The sequence below is a fragment of the Chrysemys picta genome, chromosome 16 (genome assembly GCF_011386835.1).
Source record: "Chrysemys picta bellii isolate R12L10 chromosome 16, ASM1138683v2, whole genome shotgun sequence".
In the NCBI taxonomy this organism is placed as follows: domain Eukaryota; kingdom Metazoa; phylum Chordata; order Testudines; family Emydidae; genus Chrysemys; species Chrysemys picta.
This window is the reverse complement of record NC_088806.1, coordinates 3,578,018-3,595,108: the sequence shown is the minus strand read 5'-3', so window position 1 is coordinate 3,595,108 and position 17,091 is coordinate 3,578,018.

Here is a 17,091-nt window from a genome sequence, read left to right as displayed (position 1 = left end):
AATATGTCTCTCAGCCAGCTCTCTCACCCTGCTGAGTTTGTGCTAATTGAAATAGGCCCGCCAGTTTGCAAGGTCTGTGCTAATTGTAGAAAAACATCCAGAGATCCAGTTTGCTGGTACTGTACAACTTTGTTTTCCTGAACTCTGGAATAAGATGTATGAACCCCCCACTCTTCCATGCTTATCTTGTTCGTTTCCTTTAGATATAACAAGTAGGATGAAAAGACTTATTGAAGTCTGCCATGTCCCACTGATTTTAGAATGGTTATGTTAAAGGATGGGGAGGTGATTAAAATGCAGATGTGACAGGATATACATTGGAGTGTGAATGTGATTGTATGTATGCATGATTGAATGAGCAATGAAAGATTAAATGTTGAGATGGCAACCTTAAAATCAGATTGTCTGGCTGAAGAAAGAGGTGGACGAGATAGCCTGATAACCCCAAGGACAGGAAGGCCGAAGAATCGAAGAAAAATATAACAACATACTGTCATTTTGTCATTGCTGTGCCATCTGCATGATTGACTAACACCTCAAATGTGAGAACAGCATGATGAAGCAAACCCTATAAACTTGTACGAGGATAAATCCCTATAAGAACAGAACCTGAAGACTATGGTGACCAGATAGCAAGGGTGAAAAATCGAGGTGGGTGGGGGGTAATTGGCACCAATCTAAGACAAAGCCCCAAATATCAGGACGGTCCTTATAAAATCATAACATCTGGTCACCCTACTGAAGACTGAGGACTTTGGGTCTGATTCTGCAAACCAACCTCCAGGAGCATCGGATGTGCATCTCACAAGACCATGCTGCACCGTCGTGTCCAGGCCACCTGGCCAGTGGCTTGGCACGAGCAACTCTGAGGCTGGGAACTATAACAACTTTGCAGGACTTGTGTGTGTGAGTGAATGAGATGTTACAGCTATAACTGATTGCTTACTCTGATTCTTTCTTTATTCACAATAAACGTGGCATTTTGCCTTATTCCCTTTAATAAGATCCTGCTGGTCTTTATTTTCTTGGTTTAACATTTTGGTGGAGAATTGCAAAAGGGGGAATATTGGCATATGTCTTGGCTATTGTGAAAATTGGTGTGCACACCACCAGCTCTAGAGAGCTTGGCACTTCTATCTTGACAACCAGACAAACTGTGAAGGATATAGGAGTTTGTCCACCCCTTAGGTCTTGAAGGATACATATATAGATAGGGGTAAATCAACCTCCTTGCCTTGAAGGATATGTATAGGCAGAGGTAAATATTATTCAGCTACGATTTCAAAATCTAGGTGTGTCACTTGCTGAACCGTGTCAGGGGTGACGGGCAAGTTTGAACAAGTTTTTAAAAAAATGTTCAAGACAAGGCAGGGTAAGCTTTTGCCTGAAGGGGAAGTCGAACTGAAGGTGTCCCGACCTCATCTTTTGTTAAGGAAATCACTCCTTTTAAACAGATCTTCTATTAACCCAAACTCTGAATCATACAGGAGTTTGAGCACTGTAGTATTTTCTGTGAGTGATATTGTGGGTGATTTCACAATTTTGAAAGAAATGTTTAAGGAAAGGCAGCAGGAGGGGTGGGGGCTAATGAAGGAGCCAACTCTCCTTGCTAAATTGGTAGTAGAACAAAGCCTGTGCCCATGATGGGGAGAAAGTAAATAAGGAAGTGTTATTTACTCCTTCTCATAAAACAAGAACTAGGGGTCACCAAATGAAATTAATAGGCAGCTTGGTTTAAAAAAGAAAACAAAAGGAAGTATTTCTTCACACAACGCACAGTCAAGCTGTCAGACTCCTTGCCAGATGTTGTGAAGGCCAAGGCTTAATCTGCAGTGAGGAAGATTTATTTTAGATATTCAGAAAAACTTCCTAACACTAACAATAGTTAAGCTTTGGAATAGCTGGTTGGTCCTGTTTTGAGCATGGTGTTGGACTGGATGATCTCCTGAGGTCTCTTCCAACCCTAATCTTCTATGATTCTAGGTGGCCAAGAAAGGTTGTGGAATTCGCATCACTGGAGGGTTTTAAGAAGAGGTTGGACAAATACAGGACAGGGATGGCCTAGGTTTACCATTTCTGTGATTTTGATGCCTGCTTTTGATGCCAAACATTGTGGGTTCAAATCCCCCATCAGGCCGTGAAAGGGGCAGCAAAAATGGCTATTCCTTCCCATGAAATCCCATGCCCTGCAATAGGAGGGCAGACTAGATTATCACCAAAGTCCCTTTTGGCCTGGGAAATATCTGAATGTGTCCCCCCCACCTCAGTTTTACAGATGCGTGGGGAAACTAAACCTCTTTCCAATAGCATTGTAGGGTGGCTCAAGGGCCTGACAGTCAGATGACCTGCTTTCTATTTCCAGCTCTTGCCTGCTGCCTGATCTCAGGCAACTCCCTTCTGCCTTTGCATGACTCAGTTTCCCCACTGATAAAATGAGATTAAGGCTACTGGGCTCCATTGCAATCTCTGGGTGAAACCTGCCAGGGATTATCCTGAAATCCCAAGGATGTCAGGGGTGAGCTTTTGGACTTCAATTATTTCCTGCAGCGGGGAGTTCACAAGTGAGTTATCCATCACTGGAAATGTATTTCCTTTTCTATTGGACGTCAGTTCATTGCGCTATTGATATTGTTTCCGAAGTGCCTAGATGTCCCAGCTGAGACCACAGCCCCTGGGTGCAGCACAGACCCCAGTGCAGATCATGGCCCCTCCCCCATTTTGCCATGCCACCTTGGTCTCATAACATGGTGAAAGGGGTAAATAGCACCATACTAACCCTAATCACATCTCTCTAACCCTAAGCCCCTACTCAACCCTAAACTTCACTCCAAGTATTAAAACTAACCCCTACCCATAACTGTAACCCTATACCCTATCCATAACCCTAAAACTAACCCCCAAACATAACTGTAACCCTATACCCCATCCCTAACCCTAAATGAACTCCTACCCATAACTGTAATGCTATACCCCATCTCTAATCCACCAAAAGTGATTTGAGGGCTGCAGAAATTGCCTGACAGGGAGACATGGTTTAGCTTATATAAAGAGGATCGTCGTGTTGTGTAACAGCCAGAAAATCCCGGGAACTAAAGGGCTTGAAGCCTCGTGGCGAAAGTCAGAATGGCTGGAGCTTAAACCAAACAAATTCCAATTGAAAATATGACACTTTAAAGATTAGCTAAATTCCTGGAGGATAGGTCTGTCGCTGGTCATTAGCCAAGATTGTCTTGGACACAACCCCATTATGCTCTGGGTTCCACCAGCCCCTGTTTGCCAGACACTGGGACTGGATGACATAGGATGGATCACCCAATAATTGCCCTGTTCTGTTCATTCCCCCCGGGGCACCTGGCTGTGACATTCTATACCTTGGGGGAGCGTACTGTAACCCCCAGATTCCTCATTTTCATATAATCATGATCTTACATATAAAGCAGGCCTTGTAAGGTATCAGTGGAAAGGTTATGAAGTGGCCAGCAGCGGGTCCATTTTCTAGGCAGAGGGGCCACGAGGCTCCGTGCGCTGCCCCTGCCCTGAGCACCGGCTCCACACGGAGTGGGGACGGTGCCTGCTGGCAAGAATCCTCCGCCTAGGAGCCGGACCTCCTGCTGGCCGCTTCTGTGGCGCACCGTGGTCTGTGGTGCCAGGACAGGCGAGAAGCCTGCATTAACACCCCCACTGCACCACTGACCAGGAGCCGCCAAAGGTAACCCCATGCCCAACCCTGTGCCCCAGTCCCCTGCCCCAGCCCTGAGCCCCCCCAAACCTGGAACCCCTTCCTGTTCCCAAACCCCTGATCTCCAGCCCCACCCCAGAGCCTGCACCCCCCCATCCCAGATCCCTGATGCCCTCTTGCACCCCAACCCCCTGCCCCATCCCTGAGCCCCCCCCAAACCCAGAACCCCTCATTCCCGGCCCCACCCACATCCCTCACCCCAAACCTCTGCCCCAACCCTGAGCCCCTCCCACACCTCAAACCCCTCATCCCCAGCTCTGTTGGGTCGCGGGCATCAACAATTTTCTTCAACTGGGTCCCCAGAAAAAAAGTTTAGAAACAACTGCTATAGAAGATCCAGTACAATGACAAGTTCTGGGCCCTGTACAGAAATTATTCCCTGGCCTGTGTTATGCCACAGTTCAGTCTGGAAGCTCTTCCTGGTCGCTCGTGAGTCATCTTGAAAGGTGACCTGCCAAAGGAAAGTCCACCTGGGCTTTGTTTCATGGGCCACATGGCGGGTAATGACAGGAGAGAATGCTGCATTTGTATGACTACATCGGCTCTTAATAAAGAGAGCTATTTCTATAGACGCTCCTCTGGCAGTGCCATTCCAGCCATGGGCACAGACTGACTTCCACATGCCTCCTCCAAATGCTTCCCTCCTGCAGCCTGTGCTCCTCCCTCCAAATTCCATGTAGGTGGATGGAGGGTTTGTGCCCTTTTAAGAGGCCTGGAGAGAATATTTCCAAAAGCAATTTAGTTCCTGCCTGTCAAGTGGGAAGTATGGCTCAGTGGATGCAGCACTGGGGACCAGGGGGTTGATTCCCAGCTTTGCTGCTGCCTTTGCTGCTCATCTCTTTAAAAAAAAAATTCAAAACCTCTTGCTCCCAATCTGCTTCCATAGCTCCTCCAAGGAGAGCACTGTGATGTTATTGACAAACTGTGACCGTATAGATCATTGTTACAACCACTGTTCTATATTTGCAGCAAATATTGTACAAAGGTTGTCATGTAAGGTGTCTATGGAAAGATTATGATTTGCTGATTATGATTATGCTATCTGGCTGTGTGTATCATTTTTGTAGTTGAAGTTATGAATATTGGCTATGTGCTTGTATCTTAATATGTTTTGATTCTAAGTAGCCTCAGCAAAGCATTTGGTCAGCTTCTTGAGAAGGGACAATTCTCAATAAGTGCCCAATCAAGAAACACTTAACAGACAATGGACTTTGGGAGACACCAATCCACATCGGAACTCTCCTGGGAATGTTCAAACTAACAGGTAAACAATAGCGTCAGCCTGTAAAGAACTAAATCATGCATGGACATGTGACTTGCCCATGTTACTTCAAATTCCATCTTGCTGTGATTTTGTACAGGAGAACCAAGGGGTTTCCACCCACAAGAGAATATAAAAGGCAGCTGCATCTCCATCTTGTCTTCTATCCCGATTCTTGCCTCGGGAGGAAATTTGCTACAAACTGAAGCTCTGAACAAAGGACCCATCCCAGCTGTGGATGGACTCCAGAGACTTGATTTGAAGCTGCAGTTTATTCCATCACTGCACCAAGCCTGAACCAAGAACTTTGCCATTACTGGATGTAGTTGATTTCATTTAACCCCTTCTAGCTCTCATCCATATCTTTTTCCTTTTATGCAGAACTGCCACTTAGCCAGTCGGTCCCCAGCCTGTAGTGGTTTCATGGGATTCTTCCATCCTAAGTGCAGAACTTTGCACTTGTCCTTGTTGAACCTCATCAGATTTCTTTTGGCCCAATCCTCCAATTTGTCTCGGTCACTCTGGACCCTATCCCTACCCTCCAGCGTATCTACCTCTCCCTGCAGCTTAGTGTCATCCATGAACTTGCTGAGGGTGCAATCCATCCCACCATCCAAATCATTAATGAAGATGTTGAACAAAACTGGCCCCAGGACTGACCCTTGGGGCACTCCGCTTGATACCGGCTGCCATCAAGACTTTGAACCATTGATCACTACCCGTTGAGCCTGATGATCTAGTCAGCTTTCTATCAATCTTATAGTCCATTCATCCAATCCATACCTCTTTAACTTGCTGGCAAGAATACTGTGGGAGACTGTATGAAAAGCTTTGCTGAAATCAAGGTATATCACGTCTACCACTTCCCCATATCCATAGATATCTCACCATAGAAGGCAATTAAGTCAGTCAGGCATGACTTGCCCTTGGTGAATCCATGCTGACTGTTCCGGATCATTTTCCTCTCCTCTAAGTGCTTCAGAATTGATTCCTTGAGGACCTGCTCCATGATTTTTCCAGGAACTGAGGTGAGGCTGACTGGCCTGTAGTTCCCCGGATCCCCCTCCTTCCCTTTTTTAAAGATGGGCACTACATTAGCCTTTTTTCCAGTCATCTAGGACTTCCCCCTCCCCCAGTGACATCATCTGTCACTAGGTTGCCTCCCCGATTCAGTAAGGGTCCAACACTTTCCCTGACTACCTTTGTCATAATCATACTGCTACAGGTAGCATAAAATCCCTCCTTTACCTGTAAGGGGTTAAGAAGCTCAAATAACCTGGTTGGCACCTGACCAAAAGGACCAATAAGGAAAAGATACTTTCAAATCTGTGGGGGAAGGTTTTGTTTGTGCTCCCTTTCTTGTTCTCTCGGACAGAGAGGGAACAGGGCAGAAAAAAAATCTCCTAAAACCCTACCTGAAATAAGCATCTAAGATTACAAAAATGATAAGTAATAGCAAGGAAATGTGTTAGATTCTCTTTGTTAGCTTGTGAGTTCTCCCTATGCTAAGAGCTAATTTGATTCTGCTTCCCAGTTACAAAACAGGAATAAGAGGGGAATCCTCTGGGTTTTAAGTCTTTTTATTTACCCTGTAAAGTTATCTTCCATCCTGTTTTTGCAGGTGTGATTCTTTTACTTTCTTCTTTTAAGAACCTGATTGATTTTCAGTGTCCTAAAAACAAGGGATTTGGTCTGTGCTCACTTTGTTAACCTAACGGTTGGTATATTATTCTCAAGCCCTCCCCCCAGGAAAGGGGGTGAAGAGGCTTGGGGGGAATTTTTTTTGGGGGGAGGGAATAGGGCTCCAAGTAGCCCCATCCCTGAATGTTTAAATCACTTGGTGGTGGCAGCAATACCATACAAGGACAAGGAATGGAATTTGTGCCTTGGGGAAGTTTTAACTTAAGCTGGTGAAATATAAAATGGATTCAGTTGGGGATTCATCCCGCTTTGAGCAGAGGGTTGGACTAGATGACCTCCTGCGGTCCCTTCCAACCCTGATATTCCATGATTCTAGGATAAGCTTAGGGAGTCTTTCATGTGGCTCCCCCCCTCTGTACCCCAGAATTCAGAGTGGGGAGGGAACCCTGACATGGTGGCAGCGTGGTGGGATCATTTCAGCCAGAAGCACAGACATCAGCCTTTTTTTCTTTTGGCTGATTTAAAAGAAAACCTCCCTGGTTTTCAAAGGATACCTTTAAATAAATAAATAAATAAATAAATAAATAAATAAATAAATAAATAAAAGATGAGAGCAGCTGAAGTTTTTTTTCTTTGCCTGGAGGCAGAAGAGTTAAGTTACAGCAAGGGAATTCACAAGCTGGGTTTTTTCTAGCTCTCGGGTTAGGCTAGGCTAAGTACAGGAAGGCTAGGATGAGGGAAACTGAGGTCCAAAATGACAGGTTTCAGAGTAGCAGCCGTGTTAGTCTGTATCCGCAAAAAGAACAGGAGTACTTGTGGCACCTTAGAGACTAACAAATTTATTAGAGTATAAGCTTTCGTGGGCTACAGCCCACTTCTTCGGATGCATAGAATGGAACATATATTGAGGAGATGTGTGTGTGTGTGTATGTTCCATTCTATGCATCCAAAATGGGCTGTAGCCCATGAAAGCTTATGCTCTAATAAATTTGTTAGTCTCTAAGGTGCCACAAGTACTCCTGTTCTTTTTGAGGTCCAAAAGAAACTAGAATTAGTCAGATTGGAAGCTGAAGAGAGACAGAAAGAACATGAAAGACAGATGGCCTTAAAGCACTTGGAGTTGGAAGCAGAAGAGGAGAAACAGGCAAAATGCTTGGTTACAGAGTTAGAGCTGAAGCACTTAGATCTGGAATGGGCTAAGCTGGGTCTACCAGATAACCCTAACAATCCTTCTCCAGGTACTGGTCCCCATTCCAAAAAATTCCCCACCTACAAGGTGGGCGATGAGACAGAGGCCTTCTTAGAAAATTTCAAGAGGGCCTGCCTTGGGTACAGCATCTCTGCAGACTAGTATATGGTGGAGCTGAGGCCACAGCTCAGTGGACCCTTAGCAGAGGTGGCAGCTGAAATGCCTAAGGAACACATGAACAGTTACAAACTTTAAAATAAAGGCCAGAATTAGAATGGGGCTAACACCCGAGCATGCCCATCGGCAGTTCAGAGCCCTAAGGTGGAAACCAGACATGGCATTTTCCTGACACTCCTAACACATTGTAAAAAATTGTGATGCCTGGATATCAGCAGCAAGTATTAAATCTCTGGAAGATTTGTCTTTCCTAATGAAAATGGAGCAGTTCCTAGAGGGTGTTCCTGAGGAAATAGAAAGGTACATCCTAGATGGGAAGCCCAAAACTGTAATCGAGGCAGGGGAGATCGGAACCAAATGGGTGGAGGTGGCGGAAAAGAAAAAAAGCTAGTAGCAGTTGGAGCGGATATCAGAAGGGGCAACCTGAATCAACCCCTTCCACTGAGGGCAGTCCAAGGCCCAACTTACATACCAAAGAAAACACCAAACATTTTATCATCCCACCACACCAGTCTCCTGCAACCCACCTCGCCCCAGTGACCAGTCAGCTAGGCGATGTTTTAAATGTAATGATATGAAGGCCAACTGCCCCAAGAACCCAAACAGATTGCAGTTCATTATACCGGAATCACACCGAAGGTCCCCAGGCCCAGATGCCTCCCACATACCCTCAGAGTGAAGGGAAACTGAGTGTGGGCAGGAAGAAGGTTACCGCGTGGAGGGACACTGGAGCACAAGTGTCAGCTATCCACCAATCCTTAGTGGACCCCAAATTCAACAACCCAGAGGCTCAAGTCACAATTCAACCCTTCATGTCCAACTCTTTAAACTTGCCTACAGCCAAGTTGCCTGTCCAGGGTTGGTCAGGAATGTGGACTTTTGCAGTCTATGATGATTATCCCATTCCCATGCTGCTGTGGGAAGACTTGGCCAACCATGTGAAGCTAGTCAAGAGGGTGGGAATGGTCACCCACAGCCAGGCCAAGCAAGCATTCACACCTAGCTCCATTCCTGAGCCTTCTACAAGGACCCAAACTGAGGTGGTAAAACTGGATCCCCTGCTAACGGCTGCAACAGCCGTAGTGGATTCAGTCCCAGAGACCCAACCAGAAGCAGTCCCAGAACCGGAATGAGCAGCGCAACCAGCACCAGAACCACGGCCAGCACTGAGTCCAGTGCTTGCAACCCTGACTACAACTCCAACGCCAGAGGGCACCAGCGAACCTGCACTGGCAGCAGTAGATAACCCTACACAAGAGGCTCAGCCGGAGCTGAAATACAAAGTAGTGCACCAGTGGAGAGCAGTTCACAGTCAACGGAAACAGCCGCATCACCTACATCACTTCCAGAGGGACCAAGCCCAAGTTCCACAATCCAGTGAGGAACTGATGTCTCCAGCATCAAGGGAACAGTTCCAGACTGAGCAGGAAGCAGATGACAGCCTCCAGGGAGCTTGGGCAGCGGCACAGAGCAAACCACCACCTCTCAGCTCTTCTAATCGATCCCGGTTTGTTATAGAAAGAGGACTTCTATACAAGGAAACTTTCTGGTGGACACCAGGAAGACTGGCATCCTCAAAGACAGTTGGTAGTTCCAACTAAGTACCAGGTAAAGCTCTTGAGCTTGGCCCATGATCATCCTAGTTGCCATGCTGGGGTGAACAGGACCAAAGACCGTTTGGGGAAGTCATTCCACTGGGAGGGAATGGGCAAGGATGTTTCTATTTATGTCCGATCTTGTGAAGTATGCCAAAGAGTGGGAAAACCCCAAGACCAGGTCAAAGCCCTGCTCCAGCCACTCCCCATAATTGAGGTTCCATTTCAGCAAATAGCTGTGAATACTCTGGGTCCTTTTCTGAAAAAGACACCCAGAGGAAAGCAGTACATACTGACTCGCATGGATTTGCCACCCGATGGCTGGAAGCAGTAGCTCTAAGCAACTAAAAAGTGTGTGCCAGGCATTAACAGACATTTTTGCCAGGGTAGGTTGGCCCTCCGACATCCTTACAGATTTGGGAACTAATTTCCTTGCAGGAACCATGAAAAGCCTTTGGAAAATTAATGGGGTGAACCAGTTGGTTGCCACCCCTTACCACCATCAAACAAATGACCTGGTGAAGTTTAATGGAACTTTGGGGGCCATGATACATAAATTTGTAAATGAGCACTCCAATGATTGGGACCTAGTGTTGCAGGACCCTGTGAGGAAGGGACTGGCCTGTTTTAAGGGCCTCATTCCAGGGGAAGATTTGTGGCTATGAATCAGGCACCGCCCTCTACCCTTCAGTTAGGGATCCAAAGTTGTGCCTAGTTGCCTGTAGCTTCTTTGATGCCTAACTCTCCCTGTGTGATTTTTGGGGAGCCTAAGCCAGTATTATAGCCCAGATTTAGAGTTAGTGGGGCCCTCTGCGCAGCTTCATTTTTGGGGCTCTTCCTTGGGACCCAGCCAAGAAAAAGAACATTGTCTTATCTCCCCCCACCCCCATTTTTCATTCTTTTTCCCCCCTTCATCCTCCTCCTCCTCCTATAAGTAATAGGAAGTAAATAAAAATAAAGTGAGGTACTGTAAGGAGTTGGACTCACCCCTGCGGCACCTCCTGCTGGTCATCCATGGGAATTACCTAATCCCAGCTCCAGAGCACCCTCTGCAGGCCGGTGATCCGCTATGCCACTGGCCCCCTCTGCAGGCTGGTGATCCACCATGCCACTGGCCCCATACCCCCCAGTACCCCTTTCTCTGGGTTGCTGCCCCCCTGGCAGTACCCCCACACTCTGGGTCTCCCAGAGGAACCCCCACCCACTAACCCCACCTCACTTCAGTGTAAGGCTACTGCCAGTCACCATCTAGCCTCATTCACTGGGGCAGACTGCAGTATCAGCCACTCATCACAGGTAAAGGGGTTCAGACCTGTTGCCTCTGCCTACCCATGGGCTACTCCTTACAACCCTACACCTACTAGGCCTTGCCAGGCCTGCAGCCTGAGGCTTTCCTAGGCTAGAGCTCCCAGCTCCTCTGGCCCTTCCCCAGCCCTACTCCCAATCTAGCTGTCTGGTAAAGCTCCCTGCAGTCAGGCCCTTCTCTCTCTACATTCAGAGAGAGAGTCTATGTCTGTCCCGGCTTCCCTGCCTTTATAGGGCCAGCTGAGTCTGTTTGGGGCATGGCCCCAGCTGCAGCCACTTCCCCCAATCAGCTCAGCCTAAATGCTGCTTTCTCCAGCCACACACCCCTCCCAGGGCTGTTTTTAACCCCTCTGGACCGGAGTGGGGTGACCACCACGCTACAGGTACCTTGATTGTTTTTGTCATCTAACTTATTTTTCCACAGACCGCTTGAAAATTGCTGAGGGTCTCGGTGGACTACTTAATGATCTTTCCAAATAGTGTTTGTACCGTTAGCTAACTATTGTAAAGTGCTTTGGATAAGAGCACATTATTAAAAATTTTTTTTAAATGTTGGGGTGCAGGGTCTGGCCAGCACTTAGGATGTGGGAGGGGGCTAAGGGTTGCGGCAGGAGGTTGGGGTGTGGAGCGCTTACCTGGCGCAGCTCCCATTTGGTGCAAGGTATGTAGGTAGGAAAGTGTGGAGGGGGGATTCAGGAGTCAGGGTGGGCAGGGGGCTGGGTATGTGGGGGTGCGCAGGAGTCAGGGCTGGGTGTGTGTGAAGGGGTGCAGAAATCAGGGAGGGTAGGGGGCTGGGGATGTATGAGGGGGGTGCAGGGTCTGGACTGGGGGTGCAGGGTCTGGCCAGGAGCTAGGGTGAGGGCAGGGACTCAGGGTTGGGGCAGGAGGTTGGGGTGTGGAGCGCTTACCTGGGGCAGTTCCCATTTGATGCTCGGGGTGCACGTGGGAATGAGGGGGGTGCAGAAGCTCCCGTTTGGTGCTCAGAGTGGGGGTGATGATGTGGGAGGATTCAGGAGTCAGGGCATGGGGTGTGGGGGGGCTGGATATGTGTGGGGGTGCAGGAGTCAGGGAGGGCAGGGGGCTGGGTATGTGGGAGTGCGCAGGAGTCAGGGCTGGGTGTGTGGGCTGGGGTCATGGGCTGGGGTCTTGGTGGTCCTTCCTGTCCCACCCCAGCCCTCTGTCCTGAGCAGCTTGTGGTAGGGGGTTGGGGTTGTGTGTGTAGGGGGGGTCCTGTTGGGATCATGGAAGTGGGCAGGCAGAAGCCCGCCCACTGCGAAAGGACCTCCCCCAGCCTAAGGGGAGGATCCACAAGGTCCAGGATCTCAAGTAATTATGGGGGACATCTAAAGATAAAACAGGGAGGGGAGTGAGGGCACAGGGCTAAACGCCGGGAACCTGACGGGGACACCGAGCAGAGAACCCCGGACAGCGCCCGCTGCTCCTCGAAGGTGGCAAGGGAGCCAGTGAAAGCTGCCCAGAGGAACTCCACCCGGAAATAAATCCCACAGTCACATGTGTAGGAGGAGTGCGGGGGGCCCCACCCTGCCCCAATTCCACCCACTTCCCCAAGGCCCCACCCCTGCCTCTTCTCTACCTCCTCCCCCGAGCATGCTGTGGCCCCGCTCCTCCACGTCCCTCCTGGAGCGACCTGAGCACTGGCAAACAGCTGTTTGGTAATGGGGGAAGTGCTGGGAGGGAGGGGGAGGAGCGGGAACAGGGTATGCTCAGGGAAGAGGGGGGGAGGGGGAGCTTGGCTGCCGGTGGGGGCGGAGCCTGCAGCAGGAGCCCCAGGAGCCGGCAGGATCAAGCTTCTGCCCCTACAGCTGCCCGGCCCTGGGGCCTCCTGTCTTTGGGGAGGCCGTGCCAGGGCACCCTGTGTTTTACTGTAAATCCACCTCTGGCTGACCCCCAATCTCTGTGTGATTGGTGTGAGTGGTGACCCCTGGAGGTCACTTCAGGCAGAGCCTCCATAAACCCCAGGGCGATTCCCTTTTTGCCCCAGAAGCCGGAGCGGAAGGGCAATGAGCAGCGTGCAGGAATTAGGGGGAATCCTTATCATCCCCTAACTCTGCAGGGGGTCTAACCCTGCTCCCCCCATCCCTCCCCATTCCCTCTCTCCTCAGGTGGACGAATAGCAGGTGCCCAGCGCACAATGCCTGGGGCCAATCATGCTGATCCAATGGCACAAGGAGCCCATCATGCTGATCCAATGGCACAAGGAGCCCTATTCCTTCTTCCCCTCTGACAGCTGGCTCTGCAACTGCATCCAGGTGACATCGCCCGAGAGGGACATCTACCGCTTCCCCTGCTACCAATGGATTGAGGGGTACCACACCGTGGAGCTGCGAGAAGGGGTAGGTAGGTTCCCAGAGCCAATTCCCCTGTTTCACACAAGGGATCACAGGTCCTGCCTGCCCACTGCTCCCTCCTCTCTGCACCCCCTACCCAAGCGCATTATGCCCGCCCAACAGCTGGTCATCGGCGAGCCCCGGGGCCCCCCCGAACATGGTGATGCAGGGTGATTCTGAAGGCGGGAAATTCCCCTCTTGACTTGATCACCAGGATGTCGCCATGTCTTCCAGGAAAGTTCATGGATTCTCCCATCGATCAGTAACTGGTTAAAACAGAGTAGGAATTGTGGAAGCAGAGAAAGAACTGACAGGAAGAGGATTGCAATGCATGACAGTTTGTTAGCAAGAGTCAGGCTAACTGTAACCCTAATAACGCGAGATTTATAGAAGCGAGGAATGTGTGAGGCGAATGGGAAAGAACTGTGTGAGAAGTTGTTGCGACCTTATACAGATAATGTGTAGATAATATGGAATGTAGACTGAGTCTACATTAGTGAGCAAAACAAGATATCAGAATGACCTATGTATAAACAAAATGCAGCTGTTGCTCATTATTGTCTGTAACAAAAGGTATAAATGCTTGCTGTAATTGTTTACCTGTTGAGAGACCTGTTTAGCTCTCTCCCTCTGTGCAATTGATAGAGAGAAAATAAAGTATCTGACTTGCTGTACCCAAACAAAAAGTGAGAACTCTGTAATTCTCTGACAACTTGGGGGCTCGTCCGGGATGGCAATGCCCGCAGAGGCACCGGCAGCTGCTACGGATCGTTCCCCTTTGAATCCCATGGCGCCACAATAGAGGTAGGAGACCTTTTGAAATCTCTATTGGGGTGTCGGAGGAGGACTGTCCGTGGGGCCGTCTGTCCCTGTTGGGCTCATGCTATCCGAACTTATTGACTGTGCAGCAAGGTCAGATGCAGAGCGGTTCTGGGGAATTGTTTTGCCGCCCCCACTAAGGTAGTTGTATGTGGTTCTGGGGACCTGTTAGTTTGGCCGCCCCCATATATGCGTATGAGAGATGCATGGTGTCAAGGCTGCTTCCCCACTTTGAATTTTAGGGTAAAAATGTGGGGGCTTGCATGAAAACTTCTAAGCTTAACTACCAGCTTAGATCTGGTCCGCTGCCACCATCCCAAAGCTAGTTCCCTTCCCTGGATAGCCTTGAGAGACCTTCACCAATTCCCTGGTGAATACAGATCCAAACCCCTTGGATCCTAAAACAAGGAAAAATCAATCAGGTTCTTAAAAAGAAGGCTTTTAATTAGAGAAAAAGGTAAAAATCCTCTCTGTAAAATCAGGATGAGAAAATAACTTGACAGGGTAATCAAACTTAAAGAGCTCAGAGGACCCCCCTCTAGCCTTAGGTTCAAAGTACAGCAAACAGAGATAAACACTCTAGTAAAAGGTACATTTACAAGTTGAGAAAACAAAGAAACTAACACGCCTTGCCTGGCTGTTTACTTACAAGTTTGAAATATGAAAGACTTGTTCAGAAAGATTTGGAGAACCTGGATTGATGTCTGGTCCCTCTCAGTCCCAAGAGTGAACAACTTCCCAAACAAAGAGCACAAAAAAAAGCCTTTCCCCTCCCCCCCCCAAGATTTGAAAGTATCTTGTCCCCTTATTGGTCCTTTGGGTCAGGTGTCAGCCAGGTTACCTGAGCTTCTTAACCCTTTACAGGTAAAAGGATTTTGGAGTCTCTGGCAAGGAGGGATTTTATAGTACTGTACCCAGGAGAGTGGTTACCCTTCCCTTTATAGTTATGACACGCCCCCCCAAATCACAGATCGTGTTGGACAGCCTGTTCCACACTGGCTGTGATTTCTTCCTGGAGCTCTAGGAGAAAACAGAGTTAAGACACATGCACCTTTACACATACTACTGATTATATAAAAACGAACAATATGTTCCACATTCCAAGAACAATTTTTAACCAGTTGATTCTGGGAAACTTTCCCGGGAGAGTGCATCAGCCACTTTGTTAGAAGCCCCTGAAATGTGTTGTATTTCAAAATCAAAATCTTGGAGAGCTAAACTCCACCGAAGAAGTTTTTTGTTATTCCCCTTGGTGGTATGAAGCCACTGTAGCGCAGCATGGTCTGTTTGTAGTTGGAAACGCCGTCCCCAAACATATGGGCATAGCTTTTCCAGCGCGTACACAATGGCGTAGCATTCCTTTTCACTGATTGACCAGTGGCTTTCCCTCTCAGACAGTTTCTTGCTGAGAAACACGACAGGATGGAATTCTTGATCTGGTCCTTCCTGCATTAAAACTGCTCCTACGCCCCGCTCGGATGCATCTGTGGTTACTAGGAATGGTTTGTCAAAGTCTGGGGCCCTTAGCACAGGGTCAGACTTGAGTGTCGCCTTAAGCTGGTGAAAGGCCTTTTGACACTCATCAGTCCACTGAACTGCATTTGGCTGTTTCTTTCTGGTTAGGTCTGTCAGTGGGGTGGCGATTTGGCTGTAGTATGGCACAAATCGCCTATAATATCCGGCCAAGCCTAAGAAGGATTGGACTTGTTTCTTTGACTTTGGAACCGGCCACTTTTGGATAGCATCCACTTTGGACTGTAGGGGATTTATAGTTCCTTGACCCACCTGGTGCTCCAGGTAAGTCACTCTGTTTTGGCCTATTTGACACTTTTTAGCCTTAACACTTAGTCCTGCCTGCCTGATGTGCTCAAAGACTTTTTCCAGGTGCTCCAGGTGTTCTGTCCATGAGTCAAAAAAAATGGCCACATCATCGAGGTAGGCAACTGCAGATTGTCCCAATCCCGCTAGGAGACCCTCTACAAGTCTTTGGAAGGTGGCGGGTGCATTTCGCAACCCGAAAGGGAGTACATTGAATTCATGCACCCCTGCCTGGGCGACGAAGCCTAACCTTTCCTTAGCGGGTTCATCTAGTGGTACTTGCCAGTACCCTTTGGTTAAGTCTAAAGTAGAGATGAATTGGGCATGTCCCAATTTCTCCAATAGCTCATCTGTGCGTGGCATTGGATAGTTGTCAGGACGAGTTACAGCATTTAGCTTACAGTAGTCCACGCAAAAGCATATTTCCCCATCTGGTTTGGGAACTAGAACCACTGGAGATGCCCATGCACTATTAGAGGGGCAGATTATACCCATCTGTAGCATGTCCTGGATCTCCCTTTGTATAGCAGTTTGGGCATGAGGTGACTCGCGGTAGGGTGCGGTTCTAATTGGGTGAGCATTAGCTGTGTCAATGGAGTGGTATGCCCGTTCGGTCCGTCCGGGAGTGGCTGAGAAAATTGGTGCAAAGCTTGTGCACAGCTCCTTGATCTGCTGTCGATGCAGACATCCAAGGGTCGTGGAGAAGTTCACCTCTTCCACACCACCATCCCTTTTTCCTTCGGAGTAGACACCTTCAGGCCACTCCACGTCATCTGTTTCCTGGGCTGTAAACTGGCAAACGTTTAATTCTCTGGAATAAAAGGGCTTAAGAGAATTAACATGGTATACCTTAGGCTTTATGTTGGAGGTGGGGGAAGCTATGAGATAGTTAACAGCTCCTAGGCGCTCCTGGACCGTGAATGGTCCTTCCCACGACGCTTCCATTTTATAGGCCTGGAGAGCCTTTAAGACCATGACTTGGTCTCCTACTTTGAAGGACCATTCTCTGGAATGTTTATCATACGAGGCCTTTTGCTCTTCCTGAGCATCCTCTAGGTTTTCTTTAGCAAGGGCTAAAGAGTGTCGGAGGGTGCTTTGTAGGTTGCTTACAAAGCCTAGAATGTTAGTTCCTGGAGAAGGCGTAAACCCCTCCCATTGCTGCTTCACCAACGTAATGGCCCCTTAACCTCACGGCCATA